General features: G+C 38.4%; 1 protein-coding gene and 1 long non-coding RNA gene across 2 annotated transcripts in view; one reads left to right on the top strand and one right to left on the bottom strand.

The window, feature by feature from the left end:
- Positions 1 to 22566, bottom strand: part of LOC115223419 (putative glutathione-specific gamma-glutamylcyclotransferase 2) — a 47542-nt gene that overhangs the window by 18963 nt on the left and 6013 nt on the right. The gene's annotated exons all lie outside the window — the stretch shown is intronic.
- LOC118767684 lies at positions 1986 to 15092 on the top strand. The gene is made up of 3 exons (XR_005003595.1): positions 1986 to 1997; positions 3618 to 3623; positions 14957 to 15092. It is a non-coding gene; the product is annotated as an uncharacterized LOC118767684 (long non-coding RNA).

Raw genomic sequence — 22566 nt, 5'->3', positions numbered from 1 at the left:
CACGAGGCCAGTCGGGGCGACGCTGGCAACGGCCACGTTCAGATGGTTCTCTTACATCCCACCGGCACTGGTATCACAGCTGCAATTTCCATTGATGTTGATCAATTTCGATTTTGATTTTGATTTTCACTTACTTCCATAAAGTTGGAAAAGGCACAGAAGTTTATTTTTGAGAATGTTTAATATTTTGTTAAAGTGAGTGTTAAAATATAACCGGTTTCGATGTATCCATCTTATCAAATTGGTATGGAGCTTCCTGAAAGATACATACAGCTTTCACTAGTGGAAACAAAACTCTTATTTAAAGGTTGATTCTTTGGGACGAATCATATGTGAGTGTTTAAAAAAGGCTAGAATGACAATGCTAAAACCTATTTGAAGCAATGGACAGCAGCCGAAATATCATAACAGCTGGGTAAAGAAGCATCCTTAAAGTGAAACAACGGTATCAAAGATAAAAAAAAAGGTTTGAACAATCAGAAGAGAGGGAAGGGAACATCACCTTTCAAGTAACTCAGAATAGGTAAAGGTAAGCTTGCCGAAGTTTAATGCAGTTTCAATATGTAGATTAAGATAGTTTGGTATTGGATATTCATCACGTATAGTTTTCCTAGTCAACTGAATCACAATCGTAAGTGGACAGCAGAAATAAATAGACGAAATCCTTTTACTTTTATAAAAAGATTAAAAAGAAAATGAGGGCAAAAAGCACTCGTTTTTTCACAATGAAAAATCGTTTCCTAGTAGCCGGAATTTCACGACAAAATGTATGTTTATTAAGCACAACAGCCTGCAGTGCATGCCGCTGGGCATTAAAAGCCAATCGCACAAACCTAGAGGGGCTCTGGGCCCCCTTGAATCGATAAAAATCACTTTTTTTGCCATAGCAACCACATCTTTATAGCTTGCGAAATTTTGACCATTGCGGGTCTCATCCTCACCACACATTTAGTATCTCTGCCAATTTTCAGCTCAATCCTAGCCTCCGTTTGACCGCCATTGACCGTCATAGTCAAATGTGCATACAATTTTCGTCCAAGGACTGTTTTATAGATATAGAAAAAGAAACTATGCAGTCAGTTGCCCAACAGATGCAGGTATGGCTGTGTGGTAAGAAGTTTGTTTCTAAATCACATGGTTCTAAGTTCAGTCTTACAGTGTGGCACCTTGGGCAAGTGTCTTCAACTATCGCCTCAGACTGACCAAAGCCTTGTGAAAGAAACCCATCATCTGCATGTGTGTGTGTGTGTGACTATTTGCATGTCTGTGTTTGTCCCCACCACCACCACCACCGCCACCGCCACCACCATCACTTGACAACCGATGCTGGTGTGTTTACGTCCCGTAACTTAGCGGTTCTGAAAAAGAGAATAAGTACTAGGCTTACAAAGAATAAGTGCTGGGGTCGATTTGTTCGACTAAAGGTGATGCTCCAGCATGGCCACAGTCAAATGACTGAAACAAGTAAAAGAATAAAAGAAAAGAATAAGAAGATGCCAGAAGTTTTTCAATACTTTGCCAAAAAAACTTGAGAGACCTGCATAAATTCAAGAAACACAGAAGATATCCAACTATCAAAGGTCAGTGAAGAACCAACTTCATGAGTAGAGAAATGGCTTGTAAAGGCTGAGCAGGCCATGTATAGGTGTACAGCCAACAAGGTAAGAACCAGTAAGCGGTTTAGTGATGGATTCATTATGCAGGTAGCAGTAGTCCATTAGGGTTAGGGTTAGCACTTAGTGCTCATTGAGTTTATTATACTCCTCCAAGCCATAACAGAGTAGTTTAACCCTTTCGTGACCAACCCGGCTGAAACCGGCTCTGGCTCTGTAGTACAAATGTCTTGTTTTCATAAGTTTTGAATTCAAATCTTCCACCAAACCTTAGTCACAATTTATGCGCCTAACACTAGCTCAATGATAACAAGTTATTTTACTAAATTCTTTGTTATATTTAAATTAATTGAAAGAAACACAGAACATCTCAAAATAAATACAGTAATGAAAGGGTTAAGACTGACTGCCCCTGTGACTTAATATCTGTTGATGATGTAGGTTTTATAGCAGAATCTAGAAGAGATTTAGAGAAGAAATTCCAAACGTGAAAGCAAAATCTAAAATTCAAAGATCCTAACTATTTAATATCAATCTGTCTGAGATTTCTCTCTGGTTCTATGATACAAACTTCCTGCTTTTGCGAGACCTAAATTAAAACCTTCCAAAACATTTTCATTTTAATTTATGTTCCAAATACTAGCTTAAAAATGACTATTATTGTACTAGATTCTTCATTATTTTTCAAAATTAACTAAACCAAAGATGGTGCATTTCAATAGAAATACAGTAACAAAAGCGTTAAACTGACTTTAATGAAAACATTCCATCATATTCTCATGCAAATTTATATTCTAAAAGTCAGCTTATAAACGACAAGGTTATTTTAGTAAATTCTTTAGTGTTTTTAGATTTAAACGAAACAAGAGCAAGTGTGACTGCATGGTTAAGAAGCTTGCTTCCTAAGCATGTGGTCTTGAGTTCAATCCCACTGCTTGGTACCTTGGGCAATTGTCTTCTAGTACAGCTCTGGGCTAACCAAAGCCTTGTAAGTGGATGGAAACTGAAACAAGCCTGTCGTAAATGTGGATGTGTGTGTGTGTATGAAATTTCAAGGAAAAAGCTTTTATTCAGATCACTTTAAAACAGAAGTTTATAAGAATCAGGGATTAGTGTCAGCTGAGTTACAGAACACATAAATGGAGTCATACAATATTTAACCCTTTTGTTACCAGGTGTAGCTGTGTGGTAAGAAGCTTGCTTAAGGTGGCAAGCAGGCAGAAACATTAGCACGCCGGGCGAAATGCTTAGCAGTATTTCATCTGCTGTTATGATCTGAGTTCAAATTTCGCCGAGGTCGACTTTGCCTTTCACCCTTTCGGGGTCAATAATTTAAGTACCAGTTACGCACTGGGGCTGATATAATCGACTTAAATATCTGTCTGTCCTTGTTTGTCTCCTCTGCGTTTAGCCCCTTGTGGATAGTAAAGAAATAGGTATTTCATCTGCCATTACATTCTGAGTTCAAATTTCACCGAGGTCGACTTTGCCTTTCACCCTTTCGGGGTCGATAAATTAAGTACCAGTTTTGCACTGGGGTCAATATAATCAGCTTAATCCCTTTGTCTGTCCTTTTTTGTCCCCTCTATGTTTAGCCCCTTGTAGGCAATAAAGAAATAAGAAGCTTGCTTCCCAACCACATGGTTCCGAGTTCAGTCCCACTGCGTGGCACCTTGGGTAAGTGTCTTCTATTATAGCCTTAGGCTGATTGAAGCTATATAAATGGATTTAGCAGATGGAAAATTAAAGGAGCCTGTTGTGTGTGTCCTTGTGTCTATGTTTGTCCCCCCGGTGTTGGTGTACTTGCATCCCCATAACTTAGCAGTCTGGCAAAAGAAACCAATAGTATAAGTACCAGGCTTAGGCATAGGAGCGGTTGTGTGGTTCCAGGTTCAGTCCCACTGCGTGGCACCTTGGGCAAGTGTCTTCTACAATAGCCTCGGGCTGACCAAAGCCTTGTGAGTGGATTTGGTGGTTAATGTTGGGAAGGTGGGAGATGTGAAGAACTAAGTGACTGTATATACCCTAATATGTTGGGTTAGGAAGGCGGCGAGCTGGCAGAAACGTTAGCATGCCAGGCAAAATGCTTAGCGGAATTTCGTCTGTCTTTACGTTCTGAGTTCAAGTTCCACTGAGGTTGACTTTGCCTTTTATCCTATCGGGGTCGATAATTTAAGTACCAGTTGCATACTGGAGTTGATCCAATCAACTGCCCCCCCCCCCACACAAAAAAAAATTGGGGCCTTGTGCCTAGAGTAGAAAAGAATATGTTGGGTTAGGTTTAGGGTTAAGGTTAATCCTACCAATTGATGGATGCTGGAGTTTATTCACTTCAGAAGGGCAAGTTAACCCTGGCAGGACTTGGAAGTCAAATCATAAAAAAAAAGGGGGCATTATGATCAAGTTTGAAGAGTCTTCCATAAAGAAATTAACAAAAAGAATAAAGAGTCAGTGGGGTAGGGGTGGAGGTATGTGGGGGGTAAGGGTGTAAATTATCCCAAATGATAATAGATAAAAAATATAAATTTGAGGGATATGGGGGTGGAGGGTGGAGGGTGGAAATAGATATAGGTCAATGAGAGACAAGATGAGGGGGGGATATATTGAGAAGGGAGCAGAAACAGGTTATTTAGTTTGTTTCTAAGGTAGAAGGTAAAACAGTCTATTGGATTCCTTTGGAGTTAGGGGCAAATGTCACTGAACATTATAAAGACAGATATACAGACACACACACACACACACCACACACACACACACACACATATATGATGCAAGATCCTGTTCACAAGATCCTGTTAAACCTGTCAAACCATTAAAACCATGCCAGCATGGAAAAACAGGTATTAAATGATGATGATGATGATGATGATGATGATTGTATACATTATACTTTTACAAGAAGAGTGGTGACAGTGTCTTCGAAGTAGTTCCAGCCTGCTAGCCTTCATTGTCTGGAGATAGATCGAAACATTGAAGTCACCGTCACCCTTTTTCGTGTAAAACAATAATAAATTTTGTACTCTACAAAATGTGTTGAGTAATCCTTCAGTTTAAAATAAAATAGCTTTTATATATAACTTGACATAAAAACAAACATTAATGTGTGTGTGTGTGTATGAATATGTGAGTATATATATGTATATATGTGTTATATATATATATATCATCATCATCATTTAACGTCCACTTTCCATGCTAGCATGGGTTGGACGATTTGACTGAGGACTGGCGAACCAGATGGCTGCACCAGGCTCCAATCTGATCTGGCAGAGTCACTACAGCTGGATGCCCTTCCTAATGCCAACCACTCCAAGAGTGTAGTGGGTGCTTTTACACGCCACTAGCACGAGGGGCAGTCCTGGAAACGGTCACACTCAAATGGTGTTTTTTACGTGCCAGCTGCACAGGAGTCAGTCCAACGACACAGGCAACGACCTCACTCGAATGTTTTGTTCACGTGCCACCGGCACAATTCCAGTAAGGTGATGCTGGTAATGATCACGCTCAAATGGTGCTTTTTATGTGCCACTGGTATGATATATATATATATATATATACATATGTATCATCAACATTATCACCATCATTTCATGTCTGTCTTCCATACTGGTAAAAGCACAAACGTGGCTGTGTGGTAAGAAATTTGCATCCCAACCACATGGTTCTGGGTTCAGTCCCACTGCATGGCACATTATTGAGCAGGTGTATTCTACTATAGATCTGGAATGACCAAAGCCTTGAGAATGCATTTAGTAAATGGAAACTGAAAGTACTGTCATTATCGTTATTAGAATCATCATCATCATCATTTAATGTCCACTTTCAATGCTTGCATGGGTAGGATGGTCTGACAGGAAACCAGCAAACTGTAGGGCTGAGTTGGGCTGAACTGGGCTTCAATGTCATGTTCAGCATGGTTTCTACAACTGGATTCACAGCACAAAAAATAGCATGCAGTATTGACTTTGATGTATGTGGTTGTATAATATGGATGCAAAACAAAACACAATGTACCTACCAGTAATCAATATGTACGTACCAGTTGCCAGGAATGTGTGCAATATGTAAATTGGTCAATCCAATCATATTACACCACTAAACTCTAAACTTAGTGGCTGTTTAAGCGATGTGTTTGTAGATGGTCAATAGGGAGGATGTGGTGTTGAAGAAGGGGCAATACCCCCTGAAATATGCATATACACCTATTATCTATTTTTCTAACTTTCACATTGTTTAGGAGTGGCTGTGTGGTAAGTAGCTTGCTTACGAACCACATAGTTCCGGGTTCAGTCCCACTGCATGGTACCTTGGGCAAGTGTCTTCTACTATAGCCTCAGGCTGACCAAAGCCCTGTGAGTGGATTTGGTAGACGGAAACTGAAAGAAGCCCATCAAATATATGTATATATATATATAGATATAGATATGAATGTGTGTGTATATGTTTGTGTGTCTGTGTTTGTCCCCCAACATCGCTTGACAACTAATGCTGGTGTGTTTACGTCCCCATAACATAGCAGTTCAGCAAAAGAGACCAATAGAATAAGTACTAGGCTTACAAAGAATAAGTTCTGGGATCAATTTGCTCTACTAATGGCGGTGCTCCAGCATGGCCACAGTCAAATGACTGAAACAAATAAAAGAGTAAAAGAGTCGCCAGTCCTCAGTCAAATCATCCAACCCATGCTAGCATGGAAAGCGGACGTTAAACGATGATGATGATGATGATGATGATGATGATGTTTCATATATGAAATATCGTAACTTTGAGTGCTGGCTCTAATTTCTATAGGAAATCTGTGGAGAAAGCTTTAAAAAGTGATTGAATCGCATTGCTAACAGGAAAAGTAGAACATAATATTGACTTATAAATGTTTAATGTACTTGATAATATTAAAGTGGTGACTATACCATATTACTAAAGAGTTTGATGAATTTGTGAAATACAAAAACCTTGAAATCAAGATTAGCAGAATGTGGCACTTGAAGACACAAACAACACCAGCTGTAACTAGCACACACGGAGTCAGAAGGAAAAGGTCTTGTAAATGAGTTTCTTGAAAATACCCCTGGTAAACCTGATGTTTATGAAATAAAAAATACATCCCATCCTGAACAGCACGGCTTACATTTTACTTAGATTTTTATCAAATGATAAAGTACTGAAATCTCTTCATTTATATCTTAATATATCTGAGACCCCCTTCAGTCACGACACTGACCATGGGATTGCACCTAGACAGTTACCCTCCCAGGCACAAGTCTGGGCAAGGTTGTTTATGGAAGACCAGCAGTCGCCCATGCATACCGGCCTTCCCTCTCCATGCCACCAGTGTTATCCAAGGGAAAGAAGGGAAAGGCAAGGGCCGATACAGCTTGGCACCTGTGACGTCGCAACTCATTTCTACAGCTGAGTGAACTGGAGCAATGTGAAATAAAGTGTCTTGCTCAAGAACACAACACGTAGCCCGGTCCGGTATTTGAGCTCACAACCTCACGATCGTAAGCTCGACGCTCTAACCACTGAGCCATGTGCCTTCGCACATATATCTTTATATATTTATCCTTTTTATACCTTGAATGATATGCCTTCGTTATTCAGTAGCCAAAGAATTTTTGAACAAAAGATTGCACTTTAAACAAATTCAACTTGTCACTTTTTTCTCATGGCACCAACAGACAAAATGGAAAAGGCATTGCCTCAAAGGATAACAAGAGAGATGCACTGGAACAGCCATTCTGACTCACAGGGTCTCACTCTTTCAGACAGCAATCTCTGCCCTGATAGTGACAGTCCAGCAGTTGAGAACACTAGAGGTCTCCTCTACCACAGGCTCAACCACAAACCTGTCAGGAAGCTACCAATACTTTGACAGTTTCCTGAGTCTAGATTACTTTTATGTATCTTTTTATTGTGATCTCAAAGCAAGATATAATAATAATAATAATAATAATAATAATAATAATAATAATAATAATAATAGTAATAATAATAATAATAATAATAATAATATAATAATAATAATAATAATAACAACAACAACAATAATAATAATAATAATAATAATAATGGAAAAAAAGGCATTGGAGGGTCAATCCATACTCTGCACACATAAATTTTTTTGCAAATTATAGTGTGGCTTACAATGTGCTCGAAAAATAAGGGGTGTTACTTTAGTTCACTGGTAGTGAACAGCCGACACCATAGTACATCTCCAGCATTAGAAGCTGTGCAAAGACAATAAATAATAATAACAACGATAATAATAATGATTTTAAAGAATTTCTGTAAATACTCACTTCCTCTTTTGATCATTCCCAGTGCTTTTACAATCACTGGTATTGTCACCATCTTGAGAGGCACATTTAAAAAAATTGCAATGAGCAAATTTTTCATATTTTCTAAGCTTGTCGTATTCTTTTGCCAAGGTATTATGATCACAAGGAATACTCATGTTGATCAACAAACAAACTCTATTGTTTTGATCTTTCACAACGATATCTGTTTTATTAGCTTCGATGGTTCTGTCTGTATGCGCTAGAAAGTCTCAAAGAATCATTACATTTTCTCCCTCAGTTACAGCCTCAGGGTGGTGATGGAACTACTTGTCAAATAATAACAATGGATGTAAAGTCTTAGCACCAGTGGAGTATAAATCAAGACAAGACAGAGTCAGTCAATATCTACACAGGTTAATATGTCGGCATTATAAGATCAAGACTGCTGACAAGTGGTATAATCACCACCCTGAGGCTATAACTAAAGGAGAAAATGTAATGATTCTGTTGGTCTTTCCAGTACATACAGACTGAACTATCAAAGCTAATAAACCAGACATTGTTGTGAAAGACCAAAGGAATAAAGTTTGTTTATTGATCGACATGGGTATTCTTTGTGATCATAATACCTCAGTAAAAGAATTTGACATGGTCAGAAAATAAAAAGATTTGCTCACTGAAATTGAAAAAATATGGCATTACAAGGCAGTTACAATACCAATGATTGTAGATGTATTAGGAATGATCAAAAAGGAAGTGAAAATTATTTGAGATTGACCCCTGGTTTACCATCCATGCAACCAGTACAAAAGATTGTTTTAATTGGTGTCACACATATTGAGAAGAGCATTGTCACTGTGAGAATGATAACCACACATGTAAAATTTTTCTTTATTCATTATTTTTTCTGTCTTTCTTTCTTTCTTTCCCATAACTTGATTTTCTAAATAAACAATCCGATGTGTTTATTGTAATGGCCTATCAATATATATACAGGAATTTCTTTACCCTAGGTGTTGGAAAGACACTCGGCATGAAATGGAAACAAAATTAAAAGATGAAAAATTCATGATAATAATAATAATAATTATAATAATCTGATGCAATACCAGGCAGTGCTAACTTGTAATCTCAGAGAATCCGTTGCTAACTTGTAAGTGAATAAGCTCAAGGTTTGAGAAAAAAAAGTGCAACAAACTTTTGCAGCGTGTATGGAGAGAAAGTCGAAAGTGTGACTCACATTGTTAGTGCTTTTGAAAGTCTTGCACAGACAAGACAAGGTAACCCAAAACCTTCACTGGTTACTCTGCCAGAAGTATGAATACAAGGTAATGGATGCTTGGTACCAACATACACTGGAAAAGGTAAGGGAGAAAAACGGAGAGGCAAAGATCCTATGGAGCTTTGACTTCCAGACAGACAAGGTGTAAGAGCACCATAGGCCGGATATAGTAGCCTTTATGAGGGACAAACAAGAGTACCTAATAAACGATGTGGCAGTGCCAGGAGATCATCATATTATCATGAAAGAAAGAGGAAAGGCGCAGGAGTGGCTGTGTGGTAAGTAGCTTGTTTACCAACCACATGGTTCTGGGTTCAGTCCCACTGCGTGGCACCTTGGGCAAGTGTCTTCTACTATAGCCTTGGGCTGACCAAAGCCTTGTGAGTGGATTTGGTAGACAGAAACTGAAAGAAGCCCGTCGTATAAATATATATATATATATATGTGTGTGAGTGTGTGTGTGTGTGTGTGTGTGTGTGTGTATATGTTTGTGTGTCTGTGTTTGTCCCCCTAGCATTGCTTGACAACCGATGCTGGTGTGTTTATGTCCCCGTCACTTAGCGGTTTGGCAAAAGAGACCGATAGAATAAGTACTGGGCTTACAAAGAATAAGTCCCGGGATCGAGTTGCTCGATTTAAAAGGCAGTGCTCCAGCATGGCCGCAGTCAAATGACTGAAGCAAGTAAAGAGGTTGATAAATATGGAAACCTGAGAATTGACATTGCCAAGATGTGGCAGCTGTAAGAGTCAAACATAAAGGTTGTCCCTATTGTCATCAGAGCATTGGGTTCAATACGACCAAAGATTTATCTCTACAGACCATTGTAGAAGAATGTAAGACTATGGCAAATACTCTCTCTTTCTCTTTTACTCTCTTTTACTTGTTTCAGTCATTTTGACTGCGGCCATGCTGGAGCACCGCCTTTAGTCGAGCAAATCAACCCCGGGACTTATTCTTTGTAAGCCCAGTACTTATTCTATCGGTCTCTTTTGCCGAACCGCTAAGTGACGGGGACATAAACACACCAGCATCGGTTGTCAAGCAATGCTAGGGGGACAAACACAGACACACAAACATACACATACACATATATATATACATATATACGACAGGCTTCTTTCAGTTTCCGTCTACCAAATCCACTCACAAGGCATTGGTCGGCCCGAGGCTATAGGAGAAGACACTTGCCCAAAATGCCACGCAGTGGGACTGAACCCAGAACCATGTGGTTGGTTAGCAAGCTACTTACCACACAGCCACTCCTGCGCCTATCTTAAACATGATGTGACAAAAATACAAGATAAGACTCTGCAAAAATTCAAATATATCGTCCCAGGAAGCACAATGAAAAAAATGTGTCAGGCACCAATCTATGTTATGGTTGGTTGTGGAAGCCTACATTAAAAAAAAAGGATTGTCTATTTAAAAACAAAAAGTGCTATAGTTGTCAGAAGCTGGGATACAGGAGTTCTCATTGTAGAACAAAACTACAACGTTCAAACATAAAATGTTCTAAGGTGTTTTTAGCAGAGAGTGATTGTGACGGAAAAACAAGAAAATTCATGCATGCAAAATTAAATGACGTGAATACCAAATTACAGTTAGACACAGGTATGACATCTTGATTATAAATGCAGATACTTGGAAAAGAATTGGTAAAACCAAGATACCATAAAACAGTGAAAATAACATGTGGTGTAATTACATTTCAAGGGCAAAACATGTATTGATGTGACATTTTGAGGAGAGACACAAGAAGCAAAATTATTCGTTGTGGATAATACACTCAATCTGTTTGGCACAGATTGGTTAGAACTATTTGATTTATGGCACCTCCCCATAAATCTTTACTGCAGTAACATAAATGGTTGTTCCGTTAAAAACAAGTCTTTTGAAAAAAATGTTTCTGCTAGAGTTATCAGAGGATTTAGGTCTATGTAGAAAGACAGAAGCCTATTTCCAAGTAAGTGAAAACACTGTAACTGTACTTAAAGTAAACAAAAGTACCAAAGGCGCAGGAGTGGCTGTGTGGTAAGAAGCTTGTTTACCAACCACATGGTTCCGGGTTCAGTCCCACTGCATGGCACCTTGGGCAAGTGTCTTCTACTATAGCCTCGGGCCGACCAAAGCCTTGTGAGTGGATTTGGTAGACGGAAACTGAAAGAAGCCCGTCGTATATATGTATATATATATATATGTGTATGTGTGTGTGTGTGTGTTTGTGTGTCTGTGTTTGTCCCCCTAGCATTGCTTCACAACCGATGCTGGTGTGTTTATGTCCCCGTTACTTAGTGGTTCGGCAAAAGAGACTGATAGAATAAGTACTGGGCTTACAAAAGAATAAGTCCCGGGGTCGAGTTGCTCGATTAAAGGCGGTGCTCCAGCATGGCCGCAGTCAAATGACTGAAACAAGTAAAAGAATAAAGAGTAATTTGCAGCAATTGAAACCATAAAGGAAAAGCTGGACAGACTCGAAAAGAGCTGAGTCAACAAAAAGGTGGATTACATGAAGTGGGCGGCACCCAGGGTATGTATTTAAAAAATTAATAAGATTAGGCTGAATACCGATTTCTCTGAATACAGGATTGAACAACTGTTTAAAAACATACCACCATCCACTCCCGACTGCAGATCTGTCTGAAACCTATTTACAGATAAAAGTAAATGAAAAATGCTCAAAGTATTTGACAATAAATCACTTTGATCACTTTGACTGACCAGTCCGTCAGGTGTCCATTTGACACCGCTGGTCACAGCATGCTGTCCACTCCTCTCTGGATCGCGCCTTTCTCATCCACGTGATCCCAATCGTCCTCTTGAAATCGTCATTCCACCGTCGTGGAGGTCTTCCGGGTGGTCTTTTCCGCTCACGCGGGTACCACTCGACAACTGCGTGCGTCCACCGATTATCGGTGAGCCGGGCGACGTGTCCAGCCCATCTATACTTAAATACACACAGAGAATTGTACAAATACACACGATTACCTTTTAGATGAAAAAATGGCACCAGCAATATTCCTGCAAATCATGGATACTATGTTACCTGATTGTGAATTTGCAATCCCGCACTTGGACGATATTTTGATTAAGAGTAATTCTCATGAACAGGCATGTGGGACACATAAAAGCTGTGTTTAAGAAAATTAAAGTTTCCGGGTTCACTTTGAGAGAAGAAAAATGCAAATTCTTACTGCTGTTTGTTTCGATTATATTGTTGTTACACTGTTGCAGTGTATTCATTTATTCACAAGGATATAACAAAAGGTTAAGTCGACCTCGGCGGAATTTGAACTCAGAACGTAGAGACAGGTGAAATACTGCTAAGCAATTCTGCCAGCTCACCGCCTTACTACTACTACTACTACTACTACTACGACTACTACTACTACTACTAAAAGAGAGAAGCACTCTGTCGGTTACGACGACGAGGGTTCCGGTTGATCCAATCAACGGAACAGCCTGCTCATGAAATTAACGTGTATGTGGCTGAGCACCCCACAGACACGTGTACCCTTAACGTAGTTCTCGGGGATATTCAGCGTGACACAGAGAGTGACAAGGCCGGCCCTTTGAAATACAGGTACAGCAGAAACAGGAAGTAAGAGTGAGAGAAAGTTGTGGTGAAAGAGTACAGCAGGGATCACCACCATCCCTGCCGGAGCCTCGTGGAGCTTTTAGGTGTTTTCGCTCAATAAACACTCACAACGCCCGGTCTGGGAATCGAAACCGCGATCCTACGACCACGAGTCCGCTGCCCTAACCACTGGGCCATTGCGCCTCCACTACTACTACTACTACTACTAATAATAATAATAATAATAATAATAATAATCCTTTCTATTGGAGGCACAAGGCCACAAATTTGTGAGAGGGGACTAGTCAATTACATCGACCCCAGTGTTTCACTGGTACTTAAATTATTGACCCTGAAAGGATGATAGGCAAAATTGACCTCAGGAGAATTTGAACTCAAAATGTAGTGGCAGACGAAATACCACTAAGAATTTCATCTGGCACACTAACAATTCTGCCAGCTCACCACCTTAATAATAATAACAATAATAATAATAATAATAATAATAATAATAATAATAATAATAATAATAATAATAATAATCCTTTTTACTGTAAACACAGGGACTGAAATCTTGTGGAGTCGGGGGGGTGGGGGGCTAGTCAATTATTCCCCATCCCCCAGTGCTCAACTGGTATTTATTTTATGGAAAGCGGACGTTAAACGATGATGATGATGATGAAGATCTGAAAAAGATGAAAAGCAAAGTCAACTTTGATGGAATTCAAACTAAGCATTTTGTCTGCTGTGCTAGCAATTCTGCCAGCTCACTATCTCAATAACAATACCAATAATAACAAGAGCACTCAGAGAGCACAAACCTCCACCAAGGCAACACCAACATCCTCTCAATGATTAGCCAGAGATGATTTTTAAAATGAGAATATATGAAATAAACTTGACTGCTCTCACAAACGAGAATGCTAAAATTGAACTCAACTGCTCTCAAAAATTAAATAAAAAACACAGGAAAAATAATCCAGAATCTTTGTCCAGTACCAGATCAATCCCCAAAATTAATCAGTTCGTGCCATTCACGAGGCCAAACATCCCTGAAAGTTTCATCCGAATCCATCCAGTGGTTCTTGAGATATCTTGTCCACAGACAAACAAACAAAAATGATTGAAAACAATACCTCCACCTTTGCTAAGGCAGAGGTAATAATAATAATAATAAAAATAATAATAATAGTTTAAAATCTTGGCAAAAGGCCATCAGTTTTGTGGGGCGGTTCTAAGTGAAGTACATCAACCCCAGTACTGGTACTTATTTTATTGAGCTCAAAAAGGTGAAAGGTGGAGCTGATCTCAGTGGAATAATAGTAATCATAATTTCTTTTATCTCACACCAGGGCAATTAATTAAGGTGGGCAATACAAAGATTGACATAAAGTGTGAGGATTTACATAGAATGAAACAATAAGAAAAAATGTAACATGGTCTAAATAAAAGAAAGAAGTACACATAGTATATGTCAGTGAAAAAAAATAAAGGTGATAGTAATATGATTCTCCTAATACTGAATGACTTCTATAGACAATCAAAGATCTCCATGAACACCAATTCTTGTTCTCTAGCTCACAGGTCTATGCTTAGAGCAATTTTTGCACTTCACCACCTTTCAATAAATTCACTGAAGGACAGCAGCTCCCTCTCCACCAAAGAGTAATGTCTATATCTTCATTTCTTTTGACCTCGTCCACTAGACAACTCCTTATGCCATAGCAACCAGACAAAGAAAACCTGCTTTGCCTGCTTGATTAAAAGAGGGCAGTAGGTTAATTATTGCCGTGAACTTGGCTGATACACATATTTGTTCTACATACATACAACAGCAGCTGTTTCACTTAACTCCACAGGTCAGCAATACTTGGATAATAAACAATTGCATGCAGAATAGTTTCATTGCTCTGCACACATTTCAGAAAAGTCTGTCTTACAGCACCCATGCTCATAGAGTAGCATTGCCAATCCAAGGGCTTCTGGAAATTATTCATACCAGCCTTCAACCGAAACAAGCAAGCTCCTTTTCATCAATGCCCAGAGTCTTCCAAGAATGCTGTCACACTTCCGCACCACTAATCCTCGATAAGATTGCCAAAATAGAACATTCACTTATCCAGTTACCCAACAGATAGAGGGTGGTGAATGCCTGATGACACACAGAGCCAGTCAAGTTAGGCAGATAGTAATGATGTCTTCATGTAGCTCAGTGGTTCTCAGCTATTTTTTACATATGGACCCCTTTGATTACTAATTTATTCTGGTGGACTCCCATAACCATTCAATGTCTAAAAGCTAGTTATATAGATACTTATTTCAAAATACCTATTTTGTTTTTCACATGTTCCCATGTGTAGGTTTGCAATAATATTTTGAGAGAACATGTTTCAGGGTCCAGAAACATGTTGAACTGTGTAAAACATTAGAGAAAAAAACCCTGTTTTTCGCAATAAATACATCTCAAGCAGAATTTTTTATCATGACCCCTTAAAATATTACAGTGGATCCCCAATTTACTATTTTGCCTGTGTGGACCCCAATAATCTTAAATGGACCCCAGTTGAGAATCACTGACGAAGCTAATGTCTTACAGTTTCATTTTTCATTTGAATCAGTGAAAAAATAACCGGTTTGTAGTTGAAATGATTATCAAGAATAGTGAATGTACACATATACACATATACAATAGGCTTCTTTCAGTTTCCGCCTATCAAATCCCCATCACAAGCCTTTGATAGGCAATGCAAGGGGACTGAACCTGGATCCATGTGGTTGGAAAGCAAACTTCTTATCACACAGCTGTGCTTGGACTTCTATAGATCATATAAAAGTCATAGGTATATAACTATTCTAACTGTAGATGTTGTAGTCAAGGAATTAAAATTAAAGACAATTATAAAAATAAATATTTAAAAAAACAAAAAAACATCAGGTCAGTATATGTTTTTTGTTTACTTTTTGTTTGTTTTGTAATTTTTGCGGCTATCTCTCGACTGATGAAATCCTGAATATTGTTTGATGATATTGGATTTCAGTAAATTAAGCGGGCAAGTTTAAGTGTTATACAAACCTTAAGTGGTTTGCCCTAGTTAAGCACCTTGGAAGGTCAAAGCCATGCCACAACTTACTTTATTGACACAACCAATCCTGTCGGTAATGTAATGGTGCTCCACTGCTTCTAAAATTTTTATTGCTTGTGACCCATAATTTCAATGTCAAACAGATGATAATAAGAACAAAAAGCAGCTGTTTCTTATTGGGTACATGGCCTGAATTTTAATGGGAGGAGTGTGCGTAGGGGAGGCATTAGATGATTACATCAACCCCAGTGCATGATGGACACCTTATTTTATTGTTTTCATAAAGATGAAAGATAAAGTTGACCCCAGCCAGATTTGAACTCATAGCGCAGAGAACTGGAAAAAATACATGAGGTATTGCATCCAACACTATAACAATTTTAAAATAAATAAATAAATAAATGTGCCCGCCCTTTTAAAGCCTAGCCAGGCTCATGGGCCGGGTTTCCCAGTTTCTATGGTGTATGTGTTCCCCAGCTGGATGTGATGCCAGTCCATCGCAGTGTTACTCATTTTTGCCAGCTGAGTGGACTGGAGCAACGCGAAATGAAGTGTTTTGCTCAAGAACACAACGTGTCGCCCGGTTCAGGAATTGAAACCACAATTTTACGATCATAGTGCTGACACCCTAACCACTAAGCCACGTGCCCCCACTATAACAATTTTGCTAATTTATAAAAGGAAATACTAATAATAATTCTTTTTACTAAAGCCACAAGTCCTAAAATTTCAGGTGGAGGCGAGATAGTTGATTACATCGACCCCAATGCTCAACTGGCAGTTATTTCATCGACCCTGACAGGATGAAAGGCAAACTTGACCATGGCGGAATTTGAACTCAGAACATATAGAACATATTTAAAATGTTGCCAAGCATTTTGTCCACCATGCTAAAGATTCTGCCAGCTCACCTCCTTGATAATAACAATGACAACAACAACAACAATGATTTCAAATTTAGGCACAAGGCCAGCAAGTTTTGGGGAGGGGTAAGTTGATTAATTTAACCCCAGTGCTCAACTGGTGCTTATTTTATCGACCCCAAATGGATGAAAGACAAAGTCGACCTTGGCAGAATTTGAACTCAGAATGTAGCGACAGACAAAATACTGCTAAGCATTTCAACTGGTGTGCTGATGATTCTGCCAGCTCACCACCTTAATAATAATAATAATAATAATAATAATAATAATAATAATAATAATAATAATAATAATAACGATAATAATAATGATAATAATAATAATGATAATAATAACAATAATAATAATAATATTAATAGTTATTGCCAAGCTAATATGGTAGTCCATAAATATAAAACTAAAGCTGCCGTTGATTAGCTCCAATAATAATAATAATAATAATAATAGAGTCCCAGAAAACTAGTGGTAATCTGTAAAAACAAAAGAGAAATCATTTAACAAAATTTGTAAATTAGAATAATTGAAGTGTGATGTAGCCCTTCACAGTAGTAACCCCAAATATGGATTGTTCTGGAACCTGATGACTCCCCCACCTACCCACTATACCTGTTCGACCTGTATCAGCATTGAAAACAGATGTAAAATGATGATGATGATGATGATGGTAGTGGTAGTAGCAGTGGTGATGTCAATGATAATGGTGGTAGTGGTGATGATGATGAAGATAGTGGTGGTACAGGCACAGGAGTGGCTGTATGGTACATAGCTTGCTTACCAACCACATGGTTCTGGGTTCAGTCCCACTGTGTGGCACCTTGGGCAAGTGTCTTCTACTATAGCCTCGGGCCAACCAAAGCCTTGTGAGTGGATTTGGAAAGAAGCCCATCATATATATGTGTGTGTGTATATATATATATATATATATATATGGAAGAAGGCATTCATTTATGTCTGTCAAAAACAGGAAACCTGTATCTCACAACCATTTGATACCAGCCAGGGAGCTTGGTATCAAAAGGGTTAACACCTGACACATTTAAAAAGATCAATATTTAAAAAGCAAGTAAGTTTTTTTAATTATTTCATAACTTTACATAACCCTTTAACGTTCAGGTTAAAGAGGGATGGAACAGGTTACTCTGTTAAATGTATTATGTCACAATAATCAGAGCATGAAGCACTCCCATGACCATAGGTCCATGAGATAGACGGGACTTGTAAACAGTTTTGAGTAGGAACCAGAAAGAGAAGTATGAACACACAATGCACATGTGTGTTCTGCCAAGGTCGATTTTACTTTCATCCTTTCGGGGTCGATAAAATAAACACCAGTTGAGCACTGGGGTTAAATTAATCAACTTACCGAACCGCTAAGTTACAGGGATATAAACACACACCATCGGTTGTCAAGCGATGTTGGGGGACAAACAGACACACAAATGTATACACACACACACACAGAACTTGCTGGCCTTGTGCCTAAATTCGTAAAACGGAAGTGAAGAATAAAAACACATTGCCCATGTCACATCTCACTTTATCTCGCTGATCTAATTATACAGATAACGCCATGTTTCTATATCCGTTTTCTTAAAAATTAAGAAAAGCAGAAAAACGAAAGAATTGTTTGTATTGACAAAGGAAATCCCCGTTTCTATGCAGCTACACTCCTACCTACAGGAAATGTCAAAGGGATGTCAGAAAATAACCCAAGAATTTCAGGTTATACAACAAGATGACAATACTATTCTTATATATAGAAATGAGCAAAACGCACCCTGCCCCCCGTCCAATGGACGGTGCTGAGTTGTCAAGCATCTAAACCAAATTTTCTCAAAACAACTCGTCCAACTGTCCCATAGGCCTCCCCTTTGAGAAACACTGATTTAACCTAAATTTGAGGCACCAACAAAAGAAGAAATAAAGATAGACTTTGTTTCTATTCCAAGAAAAACGATTTTACAAATGCACGTTCCCATGGCTTCATCGATCGCATTCTCACCTGGAATCGATTTTTGTAAATTTTTCAAGACTTATACATGCCCTGATACCATCAGTATCTACAAATCAAATTTGAGCACAATCGGATGGAGGATGCCCAAGATCCTAGAAGACACACACACAAACAGACAGAACAGATTTTATATAATAGACAAGGGCAATTATCAAAGATTCTGTCCTGTGAACTCCAGAAGCAAATTCTTAATCAATAAATGTATATCAGTTAAAAAGTTCTATAAAATAATCCGTTTCTTGTAAATGCCTATATGCTCCTATTACTGTCCTGATAAGATATTGGGCACCTAGTACTTACTAACTACTGTTTCCATAGTTTCTGTCTTTTTTAGTGAAACACTTTGGATTCCCATAATTCTCTGAAAATAGCAGACAAATTTTCACAGAACCCCAGATGCAGGATATGTGTGTTTTTGTGGGGGACTCAAGATGCAACAATTTTTACAACTACAATCAACCAGATGATTTTGACAAATTTTATATTATCGAGCGGAGTGCCACAATTGACACATTAACTTGAAAAACATGTAATATTTTCAATTCTTTGCCTGGCCAGCAGGCATTAATGATATTTTAACTAAAAGTTCATTTTGTGTTGTCCATTTGTCATCCAACACAACTCCAGAGTATTGTTTATAAATTGAAAAATTTCAATTCAGCTGTTAAATCAAACCATCAGCAGTTGCTGGATTTGTTACCATTCCCAACACCAACGTATGTCACATTAATGACACTTCATAAATCTGGTGTTCTTAAAACAGCTGAGTTTGAACAGCAAAGACTAAACAGTTTATTATATGACTTAAAACAAATTATTAGAAATTTAAATTCTACATTATTGGGTTTGTGGACAGTTTCCAGACACAAATGTATTGCTAAAGACCATAAAAAATAGAGCAGGAAAGGTACACCACTGGAACATCATACAAGATATATACTCTTTTACTTGTTTCAGTCATTTGACTGCAGCCATGCTGGAGCATCACCTTTAATCGAGCAACTCGACCCCGGGACTTATTCTTTTGTAAAGCCCAGTACTTATTCTATCGGTCTCTTTTGCCAAACCGCTAAGTGACGGGGACATAAACACACCAGCATTGGTTGTCAAGCAATGCTAGGGGGACAAACACAGACACACAAACACACACACGCATATATATATATACATATATACGACGGGCTTCTTTCAGTTTCTGTCTACCAAATCCACTCACAAGGCTTTGGTCGGCCCGAGGCTATAGTAGAAGACACTTGCCCAAGGTGCCACGCAGTGGGACTGGACCCAGAACCATGTGGTTGGTAAACAAGCTACTTACCACACAGCCACTCCTGCGCCTGTTTAACAAATTATATGATGGCCTGCATGCCACGTCTGACACCAAAGTACATTGGCTTAAACAATTACTAACTGCTTTCCATGCAGAAATCAAGTATACATCCACAGAGTGCACTATATGAAACAAAAGATTTTTTTCTATGAAAAATTTTTCCATGCAGCTTTGCTGCAATTTTCTTATTTATTCACATTTTTTTCAATTAATCATGCATTATCTCATAGTTTGAGATTTCAATAATGTTGTCTCAGTTTTAGATGCAGCAAATGATTTTAGCTCAATAGAGGCCATTGATTGGTTAAAATTCGGAATATTAAACTTACAAATTACAATTTTCTCAAGAAAGCCAAGAGAAAAAAAATGTTTTATTTTGACACATTCTACCAGTGTACGAAGTCTAAAAGTGTTTAGTTAACTAGAAATTGTGTTGAAAACTGCCGTTCAAAAGGAAAAGATCCGAAACCTTTCAAGCAGTGCCCAGCATGATTGCAGTCCAATGACTGAAGCAAGTAAGAAATAAAAGACACAAGTTTAATACTACTTTCCAGAGTGTTTAAAATAATTTCTTTTTTTTATTGATTTGAGCCAGAGCTTATCTGTGTGTGTGTGTGTGTGTGTGTGTGTGTGACTTTTGTAATCCACACACACACACACACATACAGGACTTTCCTTTATTACGATATGAATGTCTGTCTGGTAGGGAAACATTTTCGCTTCTGATGTGTATTTGATATATGAGAAACGTATTGTTCAAGGGGATTAAAGCAGTAAAGACGCAAATAACATCTGAGAATATCTTAAATGCAGGTTTTGATCTCACGGTGAATGGGTGCATTATTATGCAAATATTGAAAAAGTGGGAAGACGACAAAACAAACACAGTTTAAAGAGTATTGTTGAAGTCAGTTTGGCTTTAGTCTATGTGATGTGATTGCGTGTGTGTATGTGTGCACTTTTCAAGTTGTCATTTTCATAGGAAGTCACACATGGATAGCTAAAATTACAATTATAGTAACAGTAGAAGTAACTCAAAGGTCTCTCTCTCTCTCTCTCTCTCTCTCTCTCTCTCTCTCTCTCTCTGAATGAAGGGAAGATTTATGATGCATGTGTATGAATTGTGATACTGGAAAGTAGCGAGATGTGGGTGTTGAAAGTGGACATGTGAAGGCTGGAGAGGAACAAAAAAAAAGGTATGGAGAGGAACAAAGAAGGCGGTGAGCTGGCAGAAACGTTAGCACGCCAGGCGAAATGCTCAGCAGTATTTCGTCTGTCTTTACGTTCTGAGTTCAAATTCCGCCAAGGTCGACTTTGCCTTTCATCCTTTCGGGGGGTCGATTAAATAAGTACCAGTTACGCACTGGGATCGATGTAATCGACTTAATCCGTTTGTCTGTCCTTGTTTTTCCTCTCTGTGTTTAGCCCCTTGTGGGTAGTAAAGAAATAGGTATTTTGTCTGCCGCTACGTTCTGAGTTCAAACTCCACCGAGGTTGACTTTGCCTTTCATCCTTTCAGGATCGATAAATAAAGTACCAGTTACGCACTGGGGTCAATATAATCGACTTAATCCGTTTGTCTGTCCTTGTATGTCCCCTCTATGTTTAGCCCCTTGTGGGCAATAAAAAAATAAGAAGGTGTGCGCCGCTGGATGTGCAACTAAGCACTGATGTATTGAGAGAGAGATTGGGTGCAGTGTGCAAGAGAGGAGACAGCACTGGTTTGGTCATGTGATGCAGATGAATGAGGACAGTTGCATAAAGAATTGCTAATCATTTATTTGTGGAGAAAAGCTGTGGAAGGCTCATTTTTTCCAATCTGTTAATTATCCTAATAGCTCACATTGAAAATGACCACATCTTGCTCCTCTGGAACTTCACCATTCAAATTGACAGAAAGATAGATCCAAATAGGCCAGACATTATATTGAAAGACTTCAGAAAAAATCATACCTCTTCATTGATATGACTGTCCCAATCGACATAAATGTATCTGTCAAGACCTACAAAAAACTGAGCAAGTATAAAGACCTTGAAATAGAAATCAGCAAAATGTGGAACCTCAAGGCTAAAACAATACTTGTTGTCATAAGTGCCCTATGAATGATAGCAAAAAGGGCTGATTGCTACCTAGCTCAGATACCAGGAAACCCCAAAATTGCAGAAATTCAAAAGATAGTGCTCATGGGAACTGCCCATATCCTACATAAAATACTGTCTATGTAATCTCAAATTTTAAAACAAACTTATAATTTTCTTATGTTTTCTTAAACATTCTCTAGAATAAATACTATGTGCAAAACCAAATGTATGACACCATAAGCATAAAAACCAACATGAGCTTGTAACTTGTTGTTTTTTGAGGTCTCTGGGTGAGACTTGGAGTCCAATTGTACAAATACAAAGCAAAAGTCAAACATATATTAATAATAATAATAATAGTAATAATAATAATAATAATAATAATA

The sequence above is a fragment of the Octopus sinensis genome, linkage group LG23 (assembly GCF_006345805.1).
Source record: "Octopus sinensis linkage group LG23, ASM634580v1, whole genome shotgun sequence".
Classification (NCBI taxonomy): domain Eukaryota; kingdom Metazoa; phylum Mollusca; class Cephalopoda; order Octopoda; family Octopodidae; genus Octopus; species Octopus sinensis.
This window is presented reverse-complemented; position numbering and strand designations above follow the sequence as displayed.